At 49.3% G+C, this 11,200-nt stretch overlaps 1 long non-coding RNA gene across 1 annotated transcript; it reads right to left on the bottom strand.

The window, feature by feature from the left end:
• Nucleotides 1-879: 879 nt before the first annotated feature.
• Nucleotides 880-10,916, bottom strand: LOC114870589 (uncharacterized). Its single transcript, XR_003788357.3, has 3 exons — nucleotides 10,677-10,916; nucleotides 7,693-7,790; nucleotides 880-1,365 (listed from the first exon to the last, which is right to left on the bottom strand). It is a non-coding gene; the product is annotated as an uncharacterized LOC114870589 (long non-coding RNA).
• Between the last annotated feature and the right edge of the window lie 284 nt (nucleotides 10,917-11,200).

Genomic DNA, 11,200 nt, shown 5'->3' with positions numbered 1-11,200 from the left:
CCTGGCAACGGTTACACAGCGCCGTTCACACAGGAACAAAGCGCCGTTGTCTCTGATTAACAACAGAGGCGCCGTGGAAGTATTCAGCGGGGATGTTATTATCACACGTTCCATATTAAGAGGGGACGGTAGCTCATGCGTTCTGCGGGTGCTCGGGTGTCTGATCCCGAGCCAGGCGTGCATGAGGTTCTGAAAGTCCCTCGTGTTTGTCACATATTGACCCACTTTGCCCGAGAGCTCCCAAATCAGAGGCATCGGCCTGTGCGCTGTGTGCTGGGGGTATATGTGTATTTACACACCCTCTAGCACCATCTCCCCTCATGAGCTCCCCCAGAGGCATCCGCAGCCCTACCTCATTTGCACTCATCACAGCAACCTGGGACCGGGCTGACAGGCTCATTTTCCCCACTCTGCATGGAGCGGCGCAGCGGCGGTGCCGAGGAACAACCCGGCACCCAGAGTGGTTTTATAATTAGCTCCTTGCTCTCGTCTGCTAATGTACGGCGAGCGAGAGCCTCCGTCTGAGTGCGCGTGGTCTGCAGGCACTCGAGGAGCGCGAGCTTCCGCTAATGATAATGTGGACGTCGGCGGTGATGTGTGCTCATTGGGGTCGCGCTGGCGCTGGGAAGGAGCGAGGGAAGGCGGTGGGCAGCGTAGCGATTGTGTGTACATAACTCTCGCCATCTCGCCGCTCGGTGGGTGAGAATTGTGCCTGGGGCTGGTGGCTGATTGCTTTTATGTGAAATGATTGCATTTTAACTGGCTCCGCAGGCCCGGCCTCGGTCATGTTGTCACACGGCCAAGCGGGCTTTGGTGAGGCGGCGCTGCGCCCTGTTGGCTCCCAGAGGGTCGGGGAGGGCTGAGGGCACATGTAGCTGTCTGTGGATGAGAGTATGTGTTTTATGGATGAAAAGGGCTTAGTGCTGGCAAGCAGGTGAAAATGAAACAGAAATGTGTGCAGGAAGGGTTAATGAGCCCTTCAGTCCCCAGAGCGAAGGAAACGCACTGGTTACTGCACGTGAGTAAGAAAAGAGAGGTGGAATCTGCAGTTGTTGGTTGGTTGCAAGCCGTTGTTGCTGCATTCTTAAAAAAAAGAGCAGTTGTGCAGACGACTTGGTTCCGTTGGCTTCATTACATCAACATTCATTAGTTTCAGCATGCACTGGAGCAGTTCGCAGCCCACTGTGAAACAGCTGCGGCGAGAGTCGGTACCTTGGAGCTCGAGGTGGAGTAATAAGCATCTGCAGTTTTGCAGGTGTTGTACTGGAGCGCGATGATGAGCAAGACAATGTGCCACAGGACAAAGTTTTGATCTCCACTGCATGGGGGGGTTGGAGAGACAGGGCTGACGCATGCTCTTTGGTCCTAAAAGGAGACAGAAATGTGATCAGGATGCTGTGCTTCCTGGACACCTGCTGTTAAAGGCTTCCATGATCAGGCTGCCTGCAGAAGCTACAGTAAAGTAGCACAAGGCCCTGGATCCTTCTACACCAGGAGTTGTTCCTAATCATGAAGGATGTCACATAGAGGTTTGAGGGCATCCAGTGTGTGTGTGTGTGTGTGTGTGTGTGTGTGTGTGTGTGTGTGTGTGTGTGTGTGTGTGTGTGTGTGTGTGTGTGTGTGTGTGTGTGTGTGTGTGTGTAAAAAAGAGACTTTGAGGCAGATGCTGGCTCAGATGAAAGGGCACCTCGTGTCTCCAACCCCCCCGTTTCCCTGCATCTCTTCTTCGCGTCGCTCCATCTATCTCTTAGTGGGTGAGACAACGCATCATCTGGCCTGGGAAGGCCTCTGGACTGCTCGCGTAACCCACTGCCACCGCATCCATGCGTCAGGTGGGCATCAGGAAGCGGACGCTTGAGCGGATGAGCTCGTACCTGTGAGCCTGTGATGCTGTGAAGTCGCACAGGGCTGCAGCCAGCGCGGCGTTTCATGTCATTTCATCCTGTCCTCCCACCGTCTCGCTGCTGTTACACAGGACAGACAGCATCTGTTGTTCAGCCATGCTCGCACAATGGCCAGAACATCCGCCGAGTGTAGAGGTGGAAATGGAGCGATCAATTAGATTTTAACAAATGACTTTCTGTGTATTACCCAGCAGCTGTTAAATCGGTCAAGCCTAGCGCTCCCCCCTCTCCGAGGGGAGACTAAAGAAGGGAAGAGAGGGCTTGTCAGCGCTGCGTGCTACATCACCGCAAACTGCAGAGAAAGTCAGCAGTGGCCCGAGGGCGGTGTGAGCTACACATTGCGTGGCTGTGGACGAAGGATGGAGGATGGAGGAGGGTCACTTGGATCCCAGGGGCCCCTTCGGAGATGGTGCAGGGACCGAGAATCAGTAGATGGACATGCTACATATGGAGGTCCATAGTCACCTCAGGCAAAAGCCAACCAGGCCCTTTGTTCCCTTCCTCCTGTCTTAAAAATATAAATAAATACACCCCACTGTCTCTGTTACACTGACATACAGCGCATACAATCCGACCACATGTACAGTACAGACCTACTTTTAGTGACATCAGTCTTTAAGGGCACAGGCTCAACTCAGCCAGTTACCTGCAGCTGCCTAATTATGTAGTTTTATGGTAAAAGGCCACTAATGGCACAGCAGAACAGCTTAAAAGGCCACTTAAAAGCCAGCAGGCTCGTAAACCGTGTGACACGCTGCAGTGGGGTCTGACCACACCACATTCGTTTGAGTGACTGAACACATTGTGGTGCGTGCATGTGCGAGAAGAGGGGGGGAGAGATACTGTATATTGAAGATAGCAGTAGATGGACGATGTATTTTCATTCGGGATATATATCGTACAGGAAACTGATCCGTACAGTAACATTTGCGACTTCTGACATACATGTACAGTACATGTTCAGATTTCAGGTTAAAAGACCGGGCACCCAGAGAAAATCACTGCACTTACAGAAGAGTTATTTTTTTATGGCAATTACAAGTTGTAGTCAATAGTTAAATCAGTTGAAAAAGGAACTACACCTTTCCAATTGGCACATCGAACATCGTTGAACAGGCTCTATAATCACTCAGCACAATGGGGTAGAAAGCCTCTACTTATGGAAAGTACTGCGTAATGGCAGCGAGGTTGGCGAAGTCTTGGGTTGTGATAGGATGGTTGCCATGAGACTGTGACTTACATGCAAGTGAAAAAAGAAAACTAATATACTGTACGAAAATGAGCAACAAACCTTTTAGAGAGTTAGAGAGAAGAATACTTGGTGGAGAGGATGCGGTACAGTGTGTACAGTAGGTCTGATCTGTGTGAGCAACGCTTTACAGTATGTGACCATGCAAACTATGGAACGTCAATACACATGGACACGTCTTAAAAGCAGCTGTAGTTAGAACCAATGCTGAGTGTCCAGTATTTCTAACATGGCTTCTACATTTCCTCTCCTTGTTTGTTCCTCGTAAACATACTGTATGATTTTTTTTTTTTTTTTGCTTGTTTGCTTGTCTGCAAGTTTCATTAACTGTGCATGATTGACTGGTTGACAGAATATTCTTTATCCAGGCATTTCAAAACATCCAAATTAATAGCATGGCTATAAAAGATTGCATTCTGTCTGAGAGTCTCTCTGCCCACAGAGTGGTATCAGCAGAGGAGGAAGGACATCCGCACAACAAAACACCTGACTCATCCTGATAAAGCAAAATGTAATTTTGCACATAATGAGAATTACTCTTCAAATTAATTTCCACAGCAATTAATCTTGATGCCTCACCTATAAGATGCATTCTGCTCATAGGGAACGTGATAAAATGCAAAATAATTGGATTGATTATTTTATACATTTTTGTAATGACCAAGCTGTAATGTTTATTTTCCTTTTAATGGATTTTTTTTTTCATTATGAATGGCCTACGTAGACTGAGACATCCAATAGCCTGTGGGCTCTCACATATTTAATAAATATCCTGTTAATATCCCTTTATTCCATAGGTGAAGCTCAAGTATTGCTTTTGTATTTAAAGTGCCTTTCGTATCCCCTTCCCCCTCCAGTCACCAACCCCTCGGTCCCATAGTCCCATTGAGGAGCGTTTCTTAATTAAACCTTTATTTATCTACTTGATTGATATATAAGAAGGGACAGGCCACCATTCTCTAGCTCATATTGGGATTTGACCGGTTGCAAAGCCCGAGGGAATGGCTCTTTATAACGCGAACATCAAACCCGTCGAGGGCTATAGTTTGCATAGGCGTGCGAGCCTGGATCTTAATAAAAAGGAGGTGTGACGGCGAGTCATCCTGTGGAGGGATGGGAACTAATGAGATTAGCTTTGGGAAACAGAGGTAGAAGTAAAGACGGTAACGCCGGGGAACAAAGGGCGAGATGGAAACGAGCAACAAAACAGAGCAACTCACTGCTGATAAGGATTCTCGTATTTTTACCTATTGGATGAAATAATGCACAAATGCATGTGTCTGGAGCCGATCCCAGCACCTGCACACGGCAACACTGTGGTAGAAAGGAAACTCTTATTACCTTGGACATTTTATTTCAGTGGCTGGGGGGCAGAAAGCAATTACACTAACAGCAGTGAAGAACAAATCTTTTGTGGGTGAACAAGTTGGAATTTCAATATTGTAATATTTATCTGGCACTTGGGAGTTGGGCTGTGATGCATTGTTTTCATTTAGAACTTCTAGCACTACTGTGAAATAAGCGTCAAACGTCTCAACGTGTTGGCTCAGCAGCGTTTGCTGTTGGGTTCGATTGCAAGGTTTGTGCAGACGTGTTGCTGCTTTCCAGGTTGTCGGTTCCCACCGCAATTTATTCTAACTTGACCATCGTGGCCCCGACATCTGTAGCGGGTTGCAGCATGTTCACAACGTTAGAGGAATATGTAAGTAGTCTCTAGTGGCCAAACTAATAGATAAACAAACGCCATGATGATGATGAAAACGCTACTGATCCGAGTAGCGTGCACTGGGTTTATTGTAAACAACCAAGTCATTCAACTCTAAGTAAAGAAGGAGCTGATGACTGTTATCAGCTCCAAGCTTCCTTTGCATTACTGACCACTCCACTGCTGGCACACTAACAGTCCATTAGTGTCACATGGGCAATAAAAAAGCGGCACCATAGAAGGAGAAACTCTTATTCTTGTAATTTAAAGGTTGCACTTTAAAGGTTAGAACAACATTAAATCCCATAGGGAAACTGTGTCACCGCTGCCTTTTGGTAGGAACACGCTACAGTACTTTAGTGGCCCCACAGTGAGTCAGTTGCACCTGCCGTCACATCTTTAACTCCATTCAGGCCAGAAGTGCAACACTTTTCCTAAGTATCCCATCACAAGTGGATAAGGTACATTATGGCATGGGCTGTATTGGTGGTGAACTGGTCACTTCTATTGACCTCCTACGTTAGCATGGCAACCAACGTACCCAACGAACTGTCTGGGTTAGATCCAGTGGAGAAACCCAACTACGTAACAAGCAATAACTTATTGTTTCCATTACAGAATGATTTGTCTGCTCGCTGCTCTCATCAAATCTGACTCTCATAAAGAATTGAGGAAAAAAATCAAATAAACAGGAAATAAACACAGTAAAAAAAAAGATGCTCAGGATTGGATTCAATTTGTAACATTACATTGACAAGATAACAACTGACCTGATACGTCAGGACTCTCAACCCCCTGGTGGCTGAGGCACAAAACTGCATTACACTTAGGACTGAATTAAACTCCTCTCATTAAGCATTCCTCCATCCGTACTTACACCCCCTCCCCAGCCACCTGCCAAACTGCCCTCCTCACCCCCCACGGGGAACAGCTTACTGTAGGTCATTACAGTCCGCTGTCAAAACCTGTGACCGCTCGGCACTGGAGCCGCCGGGATTAAGGGCTGCGAAAACAAGAACAAGGAGCGAAAGGAGGTGAAGGCTGACAGAGGGAGCAGGGCCTTAAATACTTTCTCTTTCTTCCCCTCTTTTTTCCTTGCCACAGTTGACCGCGTGCTGATTCTTGCAGGTACTTTGCAGCGGACTGCACTAATGTGAAGGGATACGGAGTCACATGGAAAACCCGGAGGAGGCCGCGGCCCGGAAGAGTGACCCGCGGGCGCGTCACGGCGAGCGTCGCGGCGTCCTGCTGGGTCTCATGATGTCATGATGGAGACGGTAAAATGACCCTGATGCGGTCGGGTCGTGGCCGCAGCCTGAGGTTCTGACCTGGGTCCAATCAGTTCTGCTAACTTCAGTGTTTAGAAGATGAGGGAGCACAAAGATGTACAGTGTGTGTGTGTGTGTGTGTGTGTGTGTGTGTGTGTGTGTGTGTGTGTGTGTGTGTGTGTGTGTGTGTGTGTGTGTGTGTGTGTGTGTGTGTGTGTGTGTGTGTGTCATCGCATGGTTGACAACATGAGCAAAATCCAATCTGAATCAGACACTTTGGCTTTGACGGGTCGAGACAACATTCTTGGATCAGACCCATGTGTCTTTTCCCCCCTGCTCTGTATTTGTGATGTTATCTGAAAGGAGACCAAGCCATGCAGGTGTCAGCAGGCACAGGGGGAATATTTGACTTTATCTCAGCCATGTTGACACCATGAGGAATTTTCAATTCCAGCCTAACAATAGATCATCTTCAGCCTTTTACATCTCGCCGAGGGAAAGTACATTTCCTTAAAAAGAACAACAACAACCACACAAACCTATTGTGACTCGCCTTATTGGGGCTCCTCGCGCTATTAAATCAGCTCCGGCTTAGAGTTAGACAGCATAAAGTTGAAACATGACTCCATTACCCCGCGACATTAATTTGAAATGAGTGTGAAATCATTTGTCTGTCTGAAGCCGCTGTCCTGCCGAGCGGGCCTGTTTGGTGTTTTATTTACTGTCACCTCCGCGCCCAGGACTCTGTTAATCCTCTGTTTGTGTTCAAACACCTCCGCCGCTCGCTCTGTCTCGGAGCTGGCGGCTGCGAGCGCTCTGTCGAGCTGGCTGCCGGCGGAGCTGATCTGGCAGGCGGCCCGCTGCTGGGGACGACGCCCGACTCCAGAGATGTGTGACAGCGGATGGTAGATTGGTATTTGGTGTCTGCGCGGCTGCCTGCCCTTCTGCGCGTCTCCCTGAATATTCGTCTGTCTCAACATCCTCCCTGTCGCTCTGTCTGCCTGCCCGTCTGTCTCTGACTTCCTGGGCGTCTTAAACATCTTCATAAACAGCGCAATCCATTTGGCGAGCGCCTCATTTGCCTAATCAATACAACCTGCATCTGCTGAAAAGGTTTCAGGACCTTTTCCTGCAGTGTCGATGCCAGTTGCAGTTTTCCATCGAAAAGCTGAACTCTGCTTTCGAGCTGCTGCCCCCTGTAGGCGGCCGACGAGCGCTGACCCCGTGGTGCCGCTCCTTCAGGGTCATCAGCAGGCCCCGTGTTTTGGCTCAGGTCCTTCCCCCTCACCCCCGCTCCCGAACGGCGCCCCTGATTATCTCATAGTTGTGCTGGATATTCCCTCATCTCCCCTTTAAAAGGACTGCATTACTTCCAGCTCCCCAAACTTGTCAAAACCAATTTGCTTTCCTATTATTCCCCCAACTGATTTCACCATGACCCCTCCCTGCAGCCCTCCTTCTACAAATCCTCCACCCGTCTCTTCCCTCGATCGAAGCTCCCAACACGACCTGCGCAACCCCTGAACTGCTTCCACCCCCCGCGGGGTGGACCCGTTCGTGCCCCACCTCGTCCTCCGCCGTCCTCATCTGGCCGGCCGCTGCGAGCTCCCTTTCGAATCCTGGCGAACCTCGGCGAGCGGCGGCCACCGAACGCGCCACCGGAGCTGCGTGAGAACGAAAGCAGACGGTGAGTCACGCCACCACTAAATAAAACCTGCCCGGCGGAGATGTGCGAGCCTGGAAAAAGTTTGCGTCGCCGGCGTGGGCAGCACTTCCACCATCATATCCTGCACAGCACTCCACTCGGCCCTGCACCCACCCACCCCACCCGCTCCTCTCCCATCAATTAGCGCCTCACCAGTGACAACACAAGAGGATCTTCATTAGCGGAGAATGCTCAATTATATCAGTTGATATTCCTTTCCAAAACTAATTATCCCAGTTGCATGGCACGGCTGACTGAGCCTGCCCTCACCCCAGGGCACAGCGGTTACTGATGTGATTGTGTTTTGGCTCCGAGCTCCGCTTTCTTCTCCTCCCTTTTGTCGCCCCCCCCCCATCCCCGCTAACCTCGCTCAGCGCGGTCGACCCCGTCTTCGTACCACTTTTTCATAGTTTCTCCACGTGCAATATTGTTCTGTTAACATTTTGGAAACTGTCTGATAAATGTTAATGAAGGTTTCAGCCCTGCGCCTTTAACGGCAACATGCGCAGCAGTCGCTCCCCTCGTTTCTTCTTCTCTGCAAGTCACCCGGAATTAGCAGAACTGTGACAATTCGACAGAGATGCCTCATAGTAGCTGCGCTATCTGTATATAATCCTGTTTCTTTGTTCGTTCTGTGGGGGATAACAAAAATAGACAGCCTGTACCACAGCTATAGCTGAAAAAGAAGTGTCTCCTCGTGAGAGGCGATGGAGAAGGAGGTGAAAACTGCACAGAACATATGGTGGAGACTCACAATGCCACATATTGGCTCAAAGCGTGTTTACTTGGAATTTATCCACTAATGAATAGCCATGACATCTGAAATATGTTGTTTATGAAGGGGAATCGCTCATATTGTGTGTGAAATCTGTTTCCAGAGCGGTGTTCTCCGTGTTAGGGCTTTTATTTCAATTAAAAGGAGATAATTATCAGCTAAATCTTCGCCGTTACAAAAGTCTGTGGTTCAGCATGTGAAATGAGCTAATTACCGCGGGAACTTAAGACAAACACACAGAACTGTTTCGCTGAAAGGATTTGACATAGTAGGGATTACACTGAATGAAGCTTGCGTTTCATCTCAAGCACGTTACATCCATGCTAATCAGTTTGTTTTACTTTTCTTCAGCGGGATTATTAGAGGAAATATCATCCAAATGTCCGAGCACGCCGTGGACTTCCCGAGACCCGCGCGCTGTCGGCTCCGGCTTCTCTCGGCAGGCTTCTCGCTGCCCTCGAGCCAGAGCCCGGCCTCGCAGAAGGTGGGCCATTTAGACACATTTCAAAGTAGCTCAGGCAGGGGAACACACTCATTACACATAATTCTTCTTCTCCTCTTTTCCCCCCCGGCTCCCTCTTTGGCCGGCCCGCACACACACCCCCCCCCACCCACCCCCTCTGTATCGTTCCTCTTCCTCGTTCTGGAAACCAAATCCCTTATGGTCCTTCGTCCGGAGGTAGATCACTTTAATTCTGCTTCACAGATCTTTTTCAAAAAGGCCCAAGACCCGGAGACCTCAGAACCGGTGACCGCCGGGTGAACCCGGGCTGACCAGCCAGGACCTGGGCGCTTGTAAACACAGCCATCATCTCACACGCTCTCATTTCCCCCTAAGAGCTTTTGTTCCCTCCCCACAATGGCACAGACATTTGCTGTGCAGCAGTGTGTGTTCTGTTCGCTCCCATGTGTTTGTTTGTTTTTGCAACCACTAGTCGTCATGTCCATCCGAGTCAGTGACTGTCACTTGGCCGAGAGCAGCTGATCAATGATTTATAGGTGGACACACATCTCATTAAAGCCATGTTTCTTCCTTGGGATCTTCTGATGGTGCTGCCAAAGCAGTCTGACCTGTCCCGCCTCCGCTGAAAACCGCTCTTCCTCCTGAGGGGTCACTGTCCTAGATGAACAGGTTTGCTTTTTTGGGCCGGGCCTGAATCCATTAACTTCCCCGTTTGGAGAGAACCTCCAACCAGGCCATGTGGTGATGTCAGCATCCCTCATTACACAGCCGGGATTTGAGCACAGGCAAAAATGGATCATTACTGAGTAGCCCAAGTGTAGGTTATTTGCCTCTCTTATTGACCGGCCTTATCAGCCCCGCTGCTGGTTGCTGAATGACAAGCAGGTCGTTCAATCAATACATCAGGCGTGTAAAAAAAAAAAAAAAAAAGAGCAACGCAATAAGAGCCTTAACGGAAAATCTCGGCAGGAGCAGAGAGGTGTGACTGTTAGCGATGGGAGGAGAGCTTTGTTCTTCCCGTCGCACAGAGAAATGTAAACATGCTCAACAGCTGATAAATCCCCTCTGATAACAGTAAGACATGCACACACTCATCAAAATATGACAGACATGTCATCGTATGGGACATGGCATTCTGAAACCTGTCTGCTGTACTTTGGAAACTACTGTAGACCTGAGCTTTTTTTACAGCTAATGTTACTTTCCGCCTTAAAGGGCAGCCAGCTCATCTCTTTGATGACTGACGGTGGGATTTGCAGTGATAATGTCTTGAGGTGCCAGAGGATTGGGATTAAACATACTCCAATTTAAACAGCAACGTTGCCATGGCGATGACCTTCAGTTTTAGCTCGGATGGCGTACACGCGGGGGAATACAGTGGCTGGCATTATTGTCCAGAGACGCTCCGACTCAGCGGGGGCTTTGGCCGTGATTGCGCTTTCAAATCCTCCATCAAATTATGAATTCGGACCCTCGGAACGCGTCGGCTGGCGGATTGTGCGGGTGGCATTTCACACCGCAGCGCAGACGGTCCCTCAGACTCCAGAGCGTAGCACTGTTGAACACTTTGAATTAAACTATAAAAAAAAAACTTTGAACACCCTCACCTGCACCTCAGCTGCACCTGGACCCGTCGGCTCGCTATGAGGTTTAGGCAAACCTCCCTCTCATTAAGGAGAGGAAGCTTTTCAAATAAAGCTGATGAGGGCTGACGTGGGGCCACTCTCCGGGCTGTCTGCGGGCGCGAGCACTCGGAACAGGATCCGGCTGAAGAGGCCAAGAGATTCACGGTTTGGGGTCACCGTCTATCCCCCTCCAGGGCAGTCTGTTCACACTCTCACACCTGCCTGTCAAAGGAGAGAGCAGCAGGAGCGAGCGAGAGAGAGAGAGAGAGAGAGAGCGAGAGAGGGAGCAAAAGGACAGAGAAACACAAAGTTAGAAGCAGAGGCAGAGTTTTTATATGCTTAAATACAGCAGCGTGCTAAACCCAGCAGACAGCAATAAAGCAGAGCTAATATTAGCACCACTGAGTCAGACCAATCTCAGCCATACCCATGAGGTGTGGTTGGTCAATACGATTTGCAGCAGAGTTGTGGATTTGGCTCTTGAGTGTTCAAGTTAAAAGTGGGGC

The sequence above is a fragment of the Betta splendens genome, chromosome 15 (genome assembly GCF_900634795.4).
Source record: "Betta splendens chromosome 15, fBetSpl5.4, whole genome shotgun sequence".
In the NCBI taxonomy this organism is placed as follows: domain Eukaryota; kingdom Metazoa; phylum Chordata; class Actinopteri; order Anabantiformes; family Osphronemidae; genus Betta; species Betta splendens.
The sequence above is the reverse complement of the archived record's forward strand: the minus strand, read 5'-3'. Positions and strand labels throughout refer to the sequence as shown.